The sequence below is a fragment of the Diceros bicornis genome, chromosome 15, assembly GCF_020826845.1.
Source record: "Diceros bicornis minor isolate mBicDic1 chromosome 15, mDicBic1.mat.cur, whole genome shotgun sequence".
Lineage (NCBI taxonomy): Eukaryota > Metazoa > Chordata > Mammalia > Perissodactyla > Rhinocerotidae > Diceros > Diceros bicornis.
The window spans coordinates 45,281,332-45,299,475 of record NC_080754.1 but is presented as its reverse complement, the minus strand read 5'-3'; positions in this window follow the sequence as shown (position 1 = coordinate 45,299,475).

Genomic DNA, 18,144 nt, shown 5'->3' with positions numbered 1-18,144 from the left:
CTTTAAGTAGAAATTTTTATTCCCAGTTAATTGAATAGAAGGACTTCAGAATAGAAGGACTTCACCTTTATGCATTGTGTTTACAGGTGACAAAACAGTTCTATGTGAATTATCTCACTTAGTTCTCCCAGGAATCAGGTAATGTTATCAGTATACAATGTGGCGTTGAAGACAGTCACATGATTTTTAGGACCTTTTAGTTGCAAATGTTAGAAACCCAGCGTAAACTACCTTATGCAAAAAAAGGCAATTTACTGGAAGGTTACTGGTGTTTTTTGTTTTTTTGTTTTTCCCCATAGACTTCTAGGAAGCATTGCATAATCAAGACACAGGAAGAGCAGAGATGCGTCTGGGTTATGAATACTTCGAGCTGGGGACCAGAAGGTTGTTAGGATGCTTCTCAATCTCATGGGCCTCACTGGATGTTGGCTTCATTTTCTCTCATTTCAATCTAGCTTTTTCTACTTGGTGGAAGACTTGCTTGCCAGAAGCACCTGAGTTTTATATCTAAGTGTGGAGCCACTGGAGAGAGATTAGTTCAAATCGTACCTCATTCCAAGGCCACAAGCCACAAAGAAGGACTGTGGCTCAGCTTAAGTCCGGTGCTAACCAGCAGATGAATTAACAATAGCCAGGGAGCTGGGCCCTAAAGTATGCAGATGGTGGCTCCTGTGCCAAAAATGTAGGTGAGGAGCAGTTGGGAGAGTAGGGATGGGGAGCGAATCAATTCTTAGAAAAGATGTGCTGTGCAGAGAATCCTGTAGGTGTGTACTGTGTATTAAGCACTGGTGACCTGTCAGCAGGACCACCAAGCCCACGGCAGCTGAATTTATGCTCAACAACATCAGGAGAATGATCGTATGTTAATAAAAACTCCACAGGTCATTGCCTTCAAGTAGGCCAAATCTTGCCCATTTCACACCACAAGACATGTAAGCCATGTTCTCTTCAGGCCTGGGGTAAATATGGCAGAGGGTTGTTCCTGAGCTTCTATTTTTAAGGGTAAAACTGGTTAGAAAAGAACTATGGGAAAATAACTCACAACATGGAGGAAGAGAGGGCACCTCTGTGCCTGGACTATTTCCTCATATGACAACTGAGTGTGAGATAAAGATGACGGTTTTGGCCGAACTTTATAAACTCCAACTATCTAAACTGTCGCCTTCCCTGGAAGGTCTGTCTGCAGATGTCTCAACCTCTCTTCCAGGAGGCAGGAGGAGCCAAAAAAGGTGTGGGAAGGAAAAGCAGCAATTCTAGGAATTAAGAAGAGGAGTTGTTGGAGAAAGAGTGGTTGGTTCCCAGGTGGGTGTTGGATGTGCACATCTATAAGTATGTATAGAGTATGCAATTGTAGAACCAGAAATCTGTCCTTTAGGCACTTAGCGACTTGTTTGAATTTTCTGTAATTATTTCCTTTTACTTCTCTCAATATTGTTCTTGAAAGCAACTGCAAATTTCAGCTGTGCTAAGGGAAACTTCCACCCTCCCCCTCCCCCACAAACCCTCTGCCTCGTATTTTATAGGAGGAGCCTAATATCCATGGGGCTGCTTTTGGTGATGGCTCTAGAATAAAAGTGAGAAAATTCTAAGGGCCAAGAAAAACTCGCCCTTTTGTGGTTGGTATTGGTGGTAGTAGCCAACCCTCGTGGTCTAGTGGTTAAGATTCATTGCTCTTACTGCTGTGGCCCGGGTTCATTTCTTGGTCAGGGAACCACACCACCCATCTGTCGGTTGTCACACTGTGGTGGCTGCGTGTTGTTGTGATGCTGAAAGCCATGCCACTGCTATTTCAAATACCAGCAGGGTCACCCATAGTAGACAGGTTTCAGTGGAGCTTCCAGACTAAGATAGACTAGGAAGAAGGACCTGGCCACACACTTCCACAGAAATTGGCCATGAAAACCCTATGAATAGCGGCGGAGCGTTGTCTGATACAGCGCTGGAAGGTGAGAGGATGGCACAAAAAGACTGGACAGGGTTCTGCTCTGCTGTACACAGGGTCACTAGGAGTTGGAATCTACTCCACAGCACTAACAACAGGAACAAAAATGGTGGTAGTGGGAGGAGGCTGTGTTGGTGGCTATGATAGTTAATTCATGTGTCAGCATGGCTGGGCCATGGTGCCCAGATTGTTGGTCAAATGTATTCTGGATGTTTTTGTGAGGCATTTTTTTATGAGACTAACATTTAAATTGGTGACTGAGTAAAGCAGATTACCCTCTATAATGTGAGTGGGCCTCATCCAATCAGTTGAAGGCCTGAATAGAGCAAAGACTGACCTCCCCAGAGCAAGAAGGAATTCTACCAGCAGACTGCTTTTGGATTCTTTCCTGGGTTTCTGGCCTGCCCTACAGATTTTGGATTTACCAGGCCTCCACAATTGCATGAGCCAATTCCTTAAAATAAATCTCTCTTTCTCTCTCTCTCTCTCTCTATACACACACATGCACTTGCTGCTGGATCTGTTTCTGTGGAGAACCTTGATTAATACAGAAGCTATGCCTACAACCAAACTTTACACAGAGATTGCCCAGTCAGAGCTCTTCTTAAATCATGGAGGCTGTTGCTATACAGAGCCCTATACTTGAAGAGTATCACAAGAGAGAAGAAGTTGATTTCCCAAGTATCAGTAACTGTTTATCGTTTATGGAGGGCCTCATTCTGCTGGGTCTTAAAATCCAGCAGGGTAGAGTTCAGATGTATAGGATGGGAGTGAAAGGGGATTCAGACAAACAGAACAACCTGTCCTGGGAGCATGCAGGGGTGTGCAGGGATGTGAGGAGGGGGTGGGTGAGTTTGGTAGGTGCCCAGGAAATATGAAGGGAATTATAGAATATTATAATGGAAAAGGTTTGTATGGCCTAGATTGCCAGGCTAAAGAGTTAGGCCTTTTCTGTATAGGCAAATAGAAGCCAGTGAGGATTTTTGAATGAGGGAGTGAAATATTTGTGGGGGAGAGGGAGAAGTTGGCAGCACTGAGTGACTTGGAAGCAAAAAAATTGGGAGTAAGGAATCCATTTGGAAAGTTGTAATTATCTCCACATTAATTCCTTTATTCTTTTATTCACTGGACATTTATTCAGCCCCAGTTAGCGCTAGGCACTGTACAGTTTAAGGAGAAATAAAATGGAGACTGTGCCTTTGAAGAGTCTACTGTTCTGGGGGCAGATGAGTGTGGAGGAAGAAATGTAAGCAAATGCTTGTGGAAGTATTTCTCAGTCTCTAGTATGTAAGCCTGAGGCCTGGCCAACAGCAGATTTTGACACAGGACTGCGAGTTCAAATATGTTCAGAATGCCTAATAGAGTAGTCCAAAGGGCTTTTGTATCTTGTTCATACACTGTCTCCTAATAACAGAAGACAAAGATCCAATTAAAGGGGGAAAAATAATCCCAGTAATTACAGACCTGAGATATATATGTGTATATATATAAAACCCATCAGCTCCTGAAGGAGGGAGAGTTTGCTGTCCAGGCTGTCTCTGGATTAGGTCCAGAGCCTGAGAGAACACCCTTACACCTGGTACACTCGGTCCTAATGACTCAGGGGATGGGCTCCATGAGCAAAGGAGATTGGACTTGGACCTGTAGCCATAACACAGTATTTTCTTATCTTTAATCTTCACAAAGCCTATGTTTATTCTTCTCTCACAAAAGCCAAGCCTAAGGTGCACTGCCTATTTTATGAAGGAATTACTCCTCTTTGGACAGCTGTGTGCCCTATGAACGCCCGCCTGAGAAGGAGGAGGCAGGCAGGGGAGAAGTACGCACGCTCTGAGAGCTGGCCTGGAACGCATTTCTGCCACTCAGTGACATGACCAGCTACACCCTGGAGTGCCATGGTTCAGTGAGGGTCTGGGAGGGGTTTTCATTTCAGTCATTCATTCACCCGGAAATGCTCAGCACTATCTCACGAACCTGGTTTCTGAGAAGTCAGGCCACCTATTGTATTTTACAACTTGGTAGATGATATATTCTAAGGGCTCATAAAAATTAACCCAGATACTCACTACAAAGCTGATAGCATGAAATGAAAGAATGAGCAGAGGCCTCCTTTCTCTTTGAGTCCAGGGTGGGCCAAGCTGTGTGTGGGCCCACAGAGTGCTGAGGGGGAGAGAGCTTATCCTTGTCGCAACTGGCCACGCTCAACTCCCCTGAGAAGGGCTCTCACACTCCTGCCGTTGACACTGATAACGAATAGATGTCATGGGAGTGGGAAAAGCTGCATTCTGAGAGGTTTCTAGAGTGTTCACCAATTTGGTCCTCCTCCCAGTCCCTCCTTTCAATTAAATGAAATAATTATTTTAAGAGTAATAATGGCTACCATTTACTGAGGACCTAATATGTGCCATTTATTTACATATGTTATCTGTTTAATTCTTACCATCCATATCATGTTCAGTATAGTTACCCTCTAAGAATCAGAAGCAAGAATTTGCCAAGGTCTCACAGCTAGAAAATGAGGGAGTCTGTATACATAATTAGTTGTACCTGCTGCTGTGCCCACACTGAAATGAATTTACCTTATTTAAGGCAATGTTTTGGTCATTTTTACTTATTTACCATGGAGGTAAAATGCAGATACCGCAGTCATGTATGTTTCAAGAAGAAGGAAGCAAGAGATCTAATTTTCTTCTTTCTAAAGATTCTCTACGTCTCTCCATTGAGAGGGAGTGCCGGGAAATTGTGTCCGACTTTTAATAGCAAGACAGCAGGTAGGGTGCGATTTGATATTTTTAGAAATTGAAAATTTATATATATAAAAAGTAAAGAATAATTGGGTATTTTCCCATTACTGTTAAGATTTTTGCATATTAGCTTCTAGTTTTTTTTTTCAAACTGCTTTACTGTTTTAAAAATTATTCAAACTATTTAGGCAAGTAAAAATGAAAAGTAAGAGTGAATCCCCCAGAATGCTACCACCCGGAAATTGCCACAGTTAGCACTGGATGGGCATGCATCTTTCTATGCATACACTCAAACAGATATACTTTGCAAAAATCGCATCATCATATAAGTGCTGTTTCTTAATTAAAAACTGAGTTTAATAGAAGAAAAATCAAATGAAACACAATGGGAGGAATTGTTGAACTTCAAGTAAATGTTTCTTCTCCACTTAGGATATTTCCTAAAAGATCCCTCTAAGGTTATAAAAGAGGTGGTGGAGAACATTTAAAAGTATTTTTTCCCCCAATTTTAGATGATATAAAATGAGAACATCAACATTATCACTCTTATATCTCCTCTCCCTTTGCCCATCTTTCAAATGCTGTTAGTTACATTATATTTTCAAATTATCCAGATTTATAATATTTACATTCTGTAATCATAATTTTGTGTGTGTGTGTGTGTGAGGAAGATCAGCCCCGTGCTAACATCTGCCAATCCTCCTCTTTTTGCTGAGGAAGACTGGCCCTGGGCTAACATCTGTGCCCATCTTCCTCCACTTTATATGGGACGCTGCCACAGCATGGCTTGCCAAGCAGTGTGTCGGTGCGCCCCCAGGAACCGAACTGGCATATCCTGGGCCACTGCAGCGTGGCACGTGCACTTAACCACTTGCACCACCAGGCCGGCCCCTATAATTTCTTTGTTTTAGTGTAACTTCTTTGTTTAAGTGGAAGTGCTCTTCCCCACCAGTCTTTGTATTGTAGTTACTTTGATCTTTACTTTAATTCATCTCTTATTTCTTTGGAGTTCTTTGTCATATTTTTTCAAAAAGGGCACACTGGCACCATATTCCCTGATTCTTTCATGTTTGAAAATATCTGCTGTTGTCTTTAAACTAGAAAGATATCATCACTGAATCAATGCTCCTGAGTCAGTTTCGTTTCAACAGAATTTTGTGGCTATTTCTCTAGTCTTCCACCATTGTATGTTATTGTCAAGACATATGAGATGAGGCTAGTCTGATATTTTTTCATCTTTGTGGCTGTATTAGTCAGAGTTCTACAGAGAAACAGAAGCGATAAGAAACATATATATATATAAATAAATATCCTATAAATATCTAGAGATTTATTATAAGGAATTGGTGATTATGGAGGCTATGAAGTCCCAAGGTCTATAGCTGGCAAGCCGGAGACCCAGGAGAGCCAACATGTAGCTCCCGTCCAAGTCTGAAGGCCTGAGAAGTAGGAGAGCTGATGGGGTAAGTTCCAGTCCGAAAGCTGGCGGGCTCAAGACCCAAGAAGAGTCTACGTTTCAGTCTTAGTCCAAAGACTGGAAAAGATGAATGTCCAGCTCAACAGTCAGGCAGAAGTTCCTTCTTTCTCAGCCTTTCTGTTCTACTCAGGCCGTCAGAGGATTGGGTGATGCCCACCCACATTGGAGAGGGCCATCTGCTTTACTCAGTCTACCAATTCAAATGTTATTCTCATCCAGAAACACCTCACAGACACACAGAATAATGTTTAGCCAAGGGTCTGGGCACCGCATGACCCAGTCAAGTTGACACATAAAATTAGCCATCACAGTAGTAATATGCTTTTCTGGACATCTGAAGAATTCTTTCTTTGCCTCAATGTTCAGTAACTAACCAAGGTAGTATCTATATTGAGCCTTCTGTATCAAATTTTCTTGGAACTGATTTGCGTATCTAGTTTTTTCCTTTTCTTGGGGTGAGGGTGTGGGGGATTTTTTGCTATTATATCTTTCATCACAGCGTCTGCTTCATTTGTAGTTTCTCTAGCACAGAGAGCCCAATTACTGTTATTTGGAATTTTAATCTTTTATTTTTCTATATTTATTAGTGTTCTTCTAATTGAATTCATATTTTGTCATAGTTTTGGTCAAATCTTCGTTTTACTCTCATTCTGTTTTATCATTTTATCTTTGAGGTCATACTTCATTGAATTCATATTCTCATTAGTTTATGCTATGGCATCAAGCGAATGTTAATGATTTCCTTCTGGTCTTCGAGCTGGTTTTTCTTTTAGGTCTTTTCTTTCCTTTCTTCCTCTTTCCCTTCCCTCCTTCTTTCCCTATAGTATGTTTTCAGAGTTTCCATTACGTTTATTTTCATTCTGTTCTTGCTCAGTCAGTTCTGTCCAGGCTTGCCTCTTTTATGGTGTGGAAGACTTCTTGACTCAATTCCCTGAATCCAATGTGATTTCCTCTCTGAGCAAGGGTTTGATGCTGAGTACTTTTTCTTCTCTTTATTTATGAAGCTAATATGACTTTGGGGGTCTGACCTTAGGTTAATAGCTGAGTTAGACCAGCTCTCTCTTGTTTCTGTCAGAATCTTCTCTTTCTTTCCCTAGCTATTAATTTTTGAAATATGGCATCAGGTTACACCCCCTTCCTTTCTTGTTTTCCTTTGGTGAATCTATGCCTAAGAGTGTTCTTAAATCTATATTTTGCTCAAATTTTAGTGTTGGAGAAGAGAAATTCTTTCTTTTGTTTGCTTTCATATGTTTTTAGAAGTCTTGACTCAGAAGTTGGAATGGTGTGAGAGGGAACTAAATGAAGAAATCGACTTGAGTTTAAGTCAGAGCAACTATTCTTTTTTTAATTTAGGGAGTACCATCTCATTGTGACACAGGAGACTGTATTGTACAGCGGAAAGAGAATAGAACTGAGCATCAGATAACCATAAATTCTAGCCCCCAGCTCTAGCATATGCAGCTGAAACTGGGGAAAGCTCTTCATTTCTCGAATCCTCATTTCCTTGCGTGTCAAATGGGATGATAGTATCCACCATGGTTACTTCATGGAGCTGTTGTGAGGCTCAAGTGAGATAATTAAATGAAAGGCCTTTATAAGTAGCAAAGTGACATTTAATAGAAGATGTCATTATTTTATTATCATTATCATTATAATTGTTGATTTTTATTTGTAGAGATCATCGTAAAGATGGTTAGAGTTCTTAGGAAGGGGATTTAACAAGGTGAGGGGGGCTATCTGATTAAGTAGGGAGTTTTTCCTAGCATTTACATTTCCCCTGTCGCTATTCTGATAAAAAGAGGGAATGTGCATAGTTTGGAGGATGTTTTTAGCTTATTCTATCTTCCATCTCTCATCTCCATCGAGAAGTAACAGGTTTAGACGTCTACCCACCTGGAGAGAGGTGAATGGCTCTTATAGCTCCATGTTTTTGTAAATATTGATAAAATGTCCAAGCAATCTTTGCATTAAAGAATTAATAGTATTAATCATAGTTAATGTTTTTTATGATTCCTTTTGGATTTCAAGAGATTTGCACTGTTTTTAATTTTGATTAAGATTCTTTTTGAAACATAGGCACGAGAAATATGTGCTCCACTGACTTGAAGGAGAAGAGCTGTGAAAGCTTTGACCGCAAGTCAAAGACGAGTAATAACCCTTATTTATAATAATACTAAACCTGAATCATGCAGACCAAATGATTTATTTGCTTATGCTTTATTTTGAAAACTAAAATTTCATTTACTGATTTTTTAAAAATTTCCCTTTTAAATATGTATATTTTAAAAAGGCAACTGACACCCATGACTCAGTTTCAAACCCTCGCACACGCTAGAAGGTAAAATAAGCTCATTGACATCATTGATTTTGCATTCCACTTTATTCATGCTTTCAAAATCTTGGTTTGGGTAGAAGCAATATTGGATTGAAGAGTCTTAAAAGAAACCATTTATATAGTGATTATGATTCTAACTTTAGTTTAAAAAGTTGATAATATTGCTTTTACGCTCATTTAGCCTACTCTAATAAAAAACCTATGTAATATTTCTTGCTATAAAACTTTGGAACTCAATGGCAGCCACTGAAATGGAGTAGTAAGATACCAAGTAGGGGCCCGAACATTTGTAAGTATTGGCTTGAGCTGAAATGTTGGAGCTGGTCAGAACCTGACTGTTCTTGTACTTGGAGAATGGCACGCTACTACACAGGTTTGGCTCTGCTGCTGTCCTAAGTCATACCCGTGTTAATGAAATGGTCCTCCCAACTCAACATTTACCATAGAAATATTCTTCTCACTGCTGTAGTTAGGGAATCATCCACTGAAATTTATAGCCATGTTCTGCAGTATATTTTGGCTGTGTTTGTTTTAGGACTCATGTTATATTCAAATAAATCCATCACATTATTTGGAAGTGTGTCCCTTATAGATCTGTTTTCTTTACTACTTATCAGCATAATCATTTCAAATCTGAAACAGAGATTGAAAATGGAGCATTTGATTTCAATATACTATAAGGAAGGCCATTATCACAGAATGTATTATACCATTTTTGCACCATTAGAACAAAAGGAAAAAAGGGAAAAAGAGGCCTGTTCAGAAGATTAGATATTCCCTCAGCCTTCAGCTGATTTAGCAGGACATGCCAAGTGTAGTGTTTTCATTCACCAAAACTAATAAGTTGTTTTTATTTCAGATTCAGCATATCTGAAGTTCATCCTCTGGGTTGTCTTTATGTATCACAAACCCCAAAACGGCCAATACAGATTGAGGAAAACAAATACTAATGAACATTAGGGGAAATAATGAATCAAATTCCTAGTATTTGCTTTCATCTTGGGTAAAAAAACTTGATTTGTGGTTAGGTTTGTCAAGATATACACACTATGCTTTTCTGACTTTCTTACTTTACTCTTTTCTTCTGATTTAACCATTGATAGCTTGAGTATGTTTCCCGTATGTTTCTATTCTCAGCAGCATGGTGGAATTAACTGCAAGTAAAGAAACCTAGGGTTCAGTCACAGGTCAGTGACTTGTGTGTTTCACTGGGTCTTTCTGTCCTCAGTTCTCCACCTGGGAAGGGAGAAATTCTAGAGTGGAGGTGTATCACACCAAGGTCTTGAGGAGCCCCTCTAGCCTCAGGAACACTCAGGGGGATGGGGCAGAAGGAATCCATGCTCTCCTACTCCCACATCAACCAGAGCACTATTACTTTTACCTGTTTATTATCTTCAGCTTAACCATAAGATTCTGTATATAAAAGAGGCTTTGCTGAGACAAAAAAATTAGCAAAACTTGATACCCACTGTTTTGTTGTTGGTTCCCTTTTTACTGCCTTCTTTGAATTAATTATTTTTTATAACCTAATTTTATCTCCTTTATTGGCTTATTAGCTGTATCTCTCTGTGATGTTCTTTCAGTATTTCTTTATGGTTTATAGCATATGTCTTTGACTTATCATCGTCTACCTTCAAGTGAGGTCTTTCCACTTTACACGTAGTAGAGCAACCTGAGTGCAGTTTGCTTCCATCTCTCCCCTCCCAGACTTTGTGCTTTGATGTCACACATTTAAGGTCTCCATACATTATACACCCACAATACATTGTTATTATTTTTGCTTTAAAGAATCAGTTATCTTTTAAAGATATTTTAAACATATGACAAAATTTCTTCATATTGACCGACATAGCTTCCATTTCTGGTATTCTTCATTTCTTGGTGTAGACATAGATTTCCACATGGCATCATTTTCCTTCTCATTAAAGTACCTCTTTTAACATTTATTGTAGTGCACCTCTGCTGAGGATAAATTTTAAGCTTTTTTGTGTTTGAAAAAGTCTTTATTTTGCCTTCATTTTTGAAGATATTTTCACTAGTATTTTCAAAGTATTCCAGATTGACAATTTTTTTCTTTCTATACTTTAAAGATGATGCTCCAGTATCTTCTACATTGTGTTTTTTCCAATGAGAATTCTGCTTTCATATACATTTTTTTTTTGTTCTTCTGTATGTAGTGTGTCTTTTGTCTCTGGCTGTTTTTAAGATTTTCTAATTATCACTGGTTTTAAGGAATTTGATTATGATGTACCTTGGTGTAGTTTTATTCATGTGTCTTGTGCTTGAGTTTTTTTCAGTTTTAGGATCTGTGGATTAATAGTTTTCATCAAACTTGGAAAAATTTTGGCCATTATTACTTCATTATTATTATTATTATAACATTATTATTTTTTCTGCCCCTCTCCCTTTTCTTTGGGAATTCCAATTACATGTCTCTTGAAATTGTCTCACAGCTCACTGAAGCTCTTTTTATTTTTATTTTTTTGGAATTTTTTATCTCACTGTGTTTTTGGATAGTTTTTATTGTTATGTATTCAAATTCACTAATGTTTTCTTCTGCACTGTCTAATCTGCCATTAATTCCGTCATTGGTACATTTTTCATCTCAGACATTGTAGTTTTCATCTCTAGAAATTCGATTTGAGTCTTTATATATTCCATGTCTCCAGTTAACATGTTTAATCTTTCCTTTAGCTTCTTGAACACTTAGAATACAGTTATAATATAACTGCTTTAATATCCTTATCCACTAAATAATATCTTCTATATGTATTGTGGGTCAGTTTTGATTGATTGATTTTTCTAGTCCTCGTGGGTCATTTTGTCCTGCTTCTTTTCTTACCTTGTCACTTTTTTAGATTTATTTATTTTATTGAGGTCATATTGGCTCCTAACATGGTGTAATTTCAGGTATACATTTTATATATAAGTTTTTGTATGGCCTGCATCGTGCTCATCCCCAATAGTCTAGTTTTCATCCATCACCATACATATGTGCCCCTGTTCCCCTTTCGCCCTCCCCTGACACCCTTCTCCTCTGGTAACCACTAATCTGTTCTCTTTATCCGTGTGTGTTTATCGTCCACGTATGGATGAAACCATACGGTGCTTGTCTTTCTTTGTCTGGCTTATTTCGCTTAGCATAATACCCTCAAGGTCCATCCATGTTTTTCAAATGGCACAATTTTGTCTTATTTTATTTGCCTTGTCACTTTTGGTTGGATACCAGACGTGTGATTCTTACCTTGTTGGATAGTTTTATATTCCTATAAACATTCTTGAGCCTTCTTCTGGGTTGTGCCTATATTCCTTGGAAACAGTAGCTCCTCTTGTGTCTGGCTTTAAAGCTTTGTTAAGGAGAACCAAAGCAATGTTTAGTCTAGGACTAGTTTTCCTCATTACTGGGCAAACCCCTTTTGAGTACTCTAACTGATGCCCCATGAATTATGAAGCTTTCTAATTTGGCTGATGGGAACAGGCAATTTTTTCAGTCCACGTGAGATTAGGGTATTTTTCCCTTTAATATTTTCGGTTTCGTTTTGTTTTTTTAACCTGGCCTGAGTTTCCTTACCTGCATGCAGTGACTAGTACTCAGCTGAACACCAAGGATTACCCTCTTCAGATGTCCAGCTCTTTGCCTCTGTCAGTCTGCCTTGTGATTCTGGAAACTTTGGCTTCCTCACACTCACAAGTCTATCTCCTCAGCTCAGAGAGGCTGGCAGGCTCTCCATACTTGGTTTTCCCCTCCCTGGGCCAGGCTGAAAACCTTTTCTAGGGACAAAGCCAGGGTCATCACAGTGCTAACCTTATTAGTTCCCGTCTCTCAGGGGTCGCTGTCCTTTGTAGCCTGATGACCAAGGTTTTGTGAACCATTGTTTCACATATTTGTTCAGTTGTTTAGTTGTTTCAGGAAAGAGGATAAATTCAGTTACTGTTATTTAATGTTGGCCAGAAACAGAAGTCTGTTCAGAGTCCCTTAAAATAGTATTCTTGAGAGGAACAGATGACCTAAAGAGGATAAAGCCCTTGGGAATATAATAGAATATATACATTTGAGGAATGTTCATAGGCTCTCTGGGACTTGGTGCCTAATTAAGCATGGGCAGTGATGGAAAATTTCCAACTCTCATAACCTTCTGACTATGTGGATGGCAATGCCATTTCCTAAGTTGAGGAGTCCTCAGGGAAGAAGTGGGTTGGGTATAGGGTGGGGAAAATGAGGTCCAGGTTTGTACAGGACATGTGGATCATCCAGATGGAGAGGACCAGGAGGCAGGTAGAACTATGGATCTGGAGCTCAGGAAAGAGAGAACATGGCTAGAACTATGAGTTCTTGGGAAATCCAGGTAGAGAGGCTAGTGCCCAATTGAAAAGAACTATTTATCTCAAGTTTTGTGAATAGAAATTAAATGTGAATGACTTGGTAGTAGATATGATCATTCTACTCTAAAAGAATATATTGATATTAACACTGGGTTCTATTCACTGCAGTTTGTCTGTGTGTGTTCATTTTCTTTTCCCCTAATAAATTTTAGATTGGCAGGAAACAAAAACTTCAACCCTAAAGAATAATATTTTGTAATATCTTACCATATACACTAACATCTCCAACTCTACTTTAGAATTTATTACAATAAAAAGAAGAGTATACTAAATGTTCTGCTTTCCCCTAAGTTTCTAAAATTGCATGTTTGCACACCAATATAACATATATCAAAAATTTTATAAGACTGAAAAAAAATGGCTGTTTGTTAGATTCTTTGACATATTATGTAGCTCTCGAATTCACTGGAATTAAATGAATAAATGATACTATTATTAATATAAGTCTTATGGTATTTCAAAACCTGGCTCAAGTTGAAACTTTCAGTATTATAAATTTTTACTTTCAGAATTATGTATTTCTCCAGTCAGTGGTTTGGAACCTGTGTCAAAAGGATGAGAAAACATAGGGTAAAACCTAGTCATCTAAAATAGCATTTCAACAATTTATGCAGAAATGGGATACATTTCATTTAGATTATATGAGCACTTGGCCCAGAGTATTTCTATTATTAAAAGAAAAGTGCAGACCAGAGTATCATACAGCTGTCAGGCCACACCAGTCAAAGATCATCTCATATCAAGTCTACCCTGGTCATTTGGAAAATGAGCATTTTAAAGATAGTTTTGTATTTTCAGGAATGCAAAAAGTTAAACATGGGAGGAAGGTCAATAGTCAAGCTAAAAATATTCCTGCATTTCATTTAGTGTGTAGTCCAACTGACCTTCATTAGGCCAAGCTCCTGTGAAGTCACAATACTCTTGGTGCTAACTGGGGGGTTTTAGTGAGTGAATGAGGACAGAAGCCTGTGTATTGTTCCTTCGGCTTAATAATATCTCTGGAGCTTATTTTTAAAGGTTAATTATAAAAGTTTAGCTTTTCTTAGGGAATGCCCTTTCGTAAGCAAGTTTGTATCTACCATGCAAATTTAATAATGAGGCTGAAAATAAACCAAATCCACTCAGAGGGAAGCTCAATCTAATTTACCAATGGAACTGAAGTGTCAGGCTCAATGAAAGAATTTTGGAAAACATGCAATTTAGGAGGATGTTTGATTTCTTTTAGTTTATTTCTTTTTTTGTCTTTTCAGTGCTTCAAAACTATCAGTGGATGGTACGTATAACAATTAGATTTTTAGCAACACAGTTCACAATAAAGCTTAATTCTATTTCCTAATAATTCATTTATTATTTGGTTAAGAAAATTACGAGTTTATCTCTCATGTTCTTGCAGCAAAGTAGTATCTCATGAAGTACTACATTTTTCATGAGATACCTGAAGCTACCCTTTTTCCTGAAATTTTAACAATTTAATTCACTTTGGATACGTATCATTCTAAAATGTACTGCATAGTTTCTTGTCTTTTATAACATCGTTAGAGAAATGAAAAAGAAGAAATTCCTGAATCTCTTGCCATGTAAAAACTGATTCCATTTTTGTGTTTTCTCAGACTTTGTGCCATATGCATGCAGAGTTGTGAAATATGAATTATTTAAAAATACAATTGATATAACCTAATTATCTGAGAGTGGTTCAAGGTGTTTAATATGAATATTGTTTTTCAATAGGGCACCTGATTTTTATTCCAATAACATTATTACTTAGGGAACACTGCAAGCTCTATGGATTTTAATTCCAACAAGGCATTTGATAGTGTCTTAAAATATTCTTTTGGGCAAAATGGAGACATGTTGTTTAGATCAGAGTTCATTAGGTGTATTTGAAACTGAAGAAATGACCACAAGAGTTTCAAATAAAAAAATTAAAATAAGATTGTGTGCTTTTCCCTTATTAAAAAGATAATGTGTTATCTGTAGATACTTTGGAAAATACAGCTAAGTGCAAGAAAGAGAATGAAAATCACAAACCAACCCAAACCCACATCTAACGGCTCTTCCCATTTTGGCATATAAAGTATCAATATAAAATGAAATAATATCTTAATCTTTTGGAAACTTTCTTTTTCCTTACTACATCATGAGCATTATTTCCATGCCACTAGTTATTTTCCCAGAACATCGTTTTTTAACAAATGTATGGTATTTTATCAGGTGGAGATACCCTAATACATTTAGCAAATCCTCTGTTGTTGTTTCCAATATTTTTGTTATTAAAATCAGGACTACATATTGAATTTTTCAGAGGCCTTTTTAGCATCTATTAAATTGCTTAAGTGATTTTTCTCCTTTAATCTTTTGTCGTAGTGAAGTATTTTTAACGTCAAATCATTTTTGCATTTCTGGAAATTCCCTTATTTGGTCATGGTGTTTATTTTTATTTCATTTTAGTTACGGAAATTTTCAAACAAACTCCAAAGTGAAGAGAATAATATAATAAATTCTCATATAATCTACACCCAAATTCCATAATTATCAACATTTTTGTTTCATCTGTTCTCTCCTCCTCCCCTTTTGGGTAGAGTGTTTTAAAGCAAATCCAAGAACAATCAATCATTTTATCCGTAAATACTTTAATATGACTCTCTAACAGATAAGAACTTTAAAAACACAAGCATGGTGCCGTTATAACATCTAACAAAAGCACCAATTAATACTCATTTCTTAGAGTCATCTAATAATCTCCCCAAGTTCAATTTTCTCCAGTAGCCTCAAATATTGGTTTCTTTGAATTGTTGGTTTGTTTTAAGAAGTCTGTTAATCTACAACAGCTCTCCCTCTCAGTTTATTTTTTCCGTGCTTAGTTGAAGAAATGGGGTCATCTGTTGAATCTCCTGTGTTCAAGATTTGATTGATTGCCTCCTTGTGGTTGTAAACACAGTCTCTCCTTTCCCTGCATTTCCTATAACTGGTAGTTAGACCTAGAGGCTTGATGAGACAAAAGTTTCAATTTTAAGCAAGAATATTTCAGAGGTGGTGCTGTATCCTTGATTTTGTACCACATTGGGAGGCACATAAGATCCAGTTGTCCTACTTCTAGTGATGTCAGAATTGATCAGTGGTTCCAGGTGCGGCAGTCTGATCCCTATAAAATTATAAAGTTCCCAATCATTTGTATATCTTTTTAATCCAGTGCTGGATTTGATTGGCCACTATTTTATTTAGGCTTTTTAATCTATAGTTCATAAGTGAGCCAGGTCTCTTGATTTCTTTCTGTGCATTATCTTTGACAGGTACAGGCAACAGGATTAAAGAGTAGGGAATCCAAAGAGGATGGTCCTTTGATGTCAGGCAGCCTGATTACCATCTCGGAAGGCTCTAATCACCTATCTGAACTTGGCACAGAACTCTGATGCCTGAGGGAGAAACTGGCAAGAATATGATCAGAACCAAAGCAGATGCCTTTCCTGAGAAAAGGGAACATGATTTTTAGTGATCTTGAATGTTCAGGCAGCATTTTAGTCTCCCGCTAGTCACTGGGGGCTTGATTTCCAGATCTAGTTAGTATCAAGAGACTCTGAGGGGAACAATGCAGGAGAGCCACCTCCAGCCTGGCTGTGATAGCCCTCCTCACATCCAGAAAAATAAAAGCATTTCTTTCTTTCTAGACGAACAGTCAATCATTTTGAATGGGTGTTGTTTCAGGACTTCAACTATTCACCATTTTTTCCCTCACTGTTTGATGCCTGGAGTTTTGTTTTTTTCTTTTCTTTGCTGGTAGATACCTTAAGAAATATTTCTCATTGCTGGAAGGCTCACCTTGGCTGGAAAGACATTATATTTTGCACAAATATGTGTGTGTGCATATAATCATGCACTTGGAGTTATCTTAGCAGTTGACATACTAAGGCTCAAAGGGAGGGAGATGGAGGTGGCTTTCAGAGGTAAGGTCTTAGGGGCTGTGGGACACATCATGTCACCAGGAAGCCCTTCCAGCTACTTCACCTTCCTTCATTGTGTTCATTGCTAAAATCCTGAAACTTTTGGGTCATGTGCTTTATGAATGTTCTGAACCAGCCTCTGCCAACAATTTCATTCTGAATATCCAGGCAGGTTCATTCCTGAGGTTAATTTAAGACCTAGTTTCCACGCATGCCTCCTTTGTTCAACCATTACTAGATAAACACTCACTGAACCCTCTTGTCCCAGGCACTGGCTAATGCTGGGCATATACCAAGATGAATAAGACGTGTTTCCTGCCTTCAAGCAAAGAGACAGATCTCAGCAAATCATTACAACAAATGTGAACACAAGAGTACAGAGAAGGGGAAACTAATTCTCCCTGGAGGAGGTGATATTTCTATTGGGTTCCAACGATTCATTTGGTTCTCCAAGCCTTAAATCTCCACTCTCAGTGGGGCAATTTATTCTGTCCCTGTGGTTTGGGGCCAGAAGAAGATCTAGGCAAAGCACCTCTAGAAAGACTAGCCCCCAAGGACACAACAGAACCCTTTGTCGATATTCCTGTGCTGTTTTCTCACGCAAAAAAATCTTTCCTCTTCTGCCTCATCTGTGTGGCAATGGCCCAAACAACTGTTCTTATAATAAGCAGAAGTTCACATTCAAAATGATGCCATTGCTCCCTTTTTTTGCACTTCATAATATTTAAAAATGACTGGATTTTCCCCCTCTCCACTCTTCTTCCTGTAGCCTGACAATTACTAAGGCTGGTATGACTAGTAACATGACTCAAATTAGAGGAGGACCAGAGCCTCTTTTAAAATAAGAACCCATTGGAAGTACACTAAGAGAAAGCCCACGATGACAGTGCAAAAGATGGTATTCTCTTCTACTCGCTTGTTGCCCATCTGCAGAAGCAGGGATGACGATGAACCCAAGTCCTGGTCTTGCAGTGCAGTGGAAAGTTGCCGTCTCCACCTCTGTGGGATGAACTGAATAAGTGACAGCAAAGCATGTTTCTAAAGGGTTTGCCATTGCTTGTTTATCCACCATAGGAATTCCAATACCTGTGGTAATGGGAGCCCTCACTTTATCCTAGAGCCTCTCTTTTGCCTCAGCTTACAAAGGAGCCCTGAATGGAAAACTGCTTCATGTCCTATGTACAGATACTGACTGGGGGTAGGTCATAGAAATAAAATGGAAAGCAAAGGAGGAACATGTTATTGTTCAGCTCACTGTCTCATTTTGAAACTACCTCAATTGTATAGAACCTTTAGGAAGCCTGTAAATGTTGTCACATTCTCAG